Here is a 1,290-nt window from a genome sequence, read left to right as displayed (position 1 = left end):
GGTGCAAGGATGGGGGGCGCAGAGAGGCTGGTGGGGGGCCTGGGCGAGGGTGGGGGGCGCGGAGAGGCGGGTGGGTGGCCTGGGCGAGGGTGGGGGGCGCGGAGAGGCGGGTGGGGGGCCTGGGCGAGGGTGGGGGGCGCGGAGAGGCCGGTGGGGGGCCTGGGCGAGGGTGGGGGGCGCGGAGAGGCGGGTGGGGGGCCTGGGCGAGGGTGGGGGGCGCGGAGAGGCGGGTGGGGGGCCTGGGCGAGGGTGGGGGGCGCGGAGAGGCGGGTGGGGGGCCTGGGCGAGGGTGGGGGGCGCGGAGAGGCGGGTGGGGGGCCTGGGCGAGGGTGGGGGGCGCGGAGAGGCGGGTGGGGGGCCTGGGCGAGGGTGGGGGGCGCGGAGAGGCGGGTGGGGGGCCTGGGCGAGGGTGGGGGGCGCGGAGAGGCGGGTGGGGGGCCTGGGCGAGGGTGGGGGGCGCGGAGAGGCGGGTGGGGGGCCTGGGCGAGGGTGGGGGGCGCGGAGAGGCGGGTGGGGGGCCTGGGCGAGGGTGGGGGGCGCGGAGAGGCGGGTGGGGGGCCTGGGCGAGGGTGGGGGGCGCGGAGAGGCGGGTGGGGGGCCTGGGCGAGGGTGGGGGGCGCGGAGAGGCGGGTGGGGGGCCTGGGCGAGGGTGGGGGGCGCGGAGAGGCGGGTGGGGGGCCTGGGCGAGGGTGGGGGGCGCGGAGAGGCGGGTGGGGGGCCTGGGCGAGGGTGGGGGGCGCGGAGAGGCGGGTGGGGGGCCTGGGCGAGGGTGGGGGGCGCGGAGAGGCGGGTGGGGGGCCTGGGCGAGGGTGGGGGGCGCGGAGAGGCGGGTGGGTGGCCTGGGCGAGGGTGGGGGGCGCGGAGAGGCCGGTGGGGGGCCTGGGCGAGGGTGGGGGGCGCGGAGAGGCCGGTGGGGGGCCTGGGCGAGGGTGGGGGGCGCGGAGAGGCGGGTGGGGGGCCTGGGCGAGGGTGGGGGGCGCGGAGAGGCGGGTGGGGGGCCTGGGCGAGGGTGGGGGGCGCGGAGAGGCGGGGGGGTGGCCTGGGCGAGGGTGGGGGGCGCGGAGAGGCCGGTGGGGGGCCTGGGCGAGGGTGGGGGGCGCGGAGAGGCGGGTGGGGGGCCTGGGCGAGGGTGGGGGGCGCGGAGAGGCGGGGGGGTGGCCTGGGCGAGGGTGGGGGGCGCGGAGAGGCGGGGGGGGGCCTGGGCGAGGGTGGGGGGCGCGGAGAGGCGGGTGGGGGGCCTGGGCGAGGGTGGGGGGCGCGGAGAGGCGGGTGGGGGGCCTGGGCGAGGGA

This window comes from Pan paniscus, chromosome 6 (assembly GCF_029289425.2).
Source record: "Pan paniscus chromosome 6, NHGRI_mPanPan1-v2.0_pri, whole genome shotgun sequence".
Classification (NCBI taxonomy): Eukaryota; Metazoa; Chordata; class Mammalia; order Primates; family Hominidae; genus Pan; species Pan paniscus.
This window is presented reverse-complemented; position numbering follows the sequence as displayed.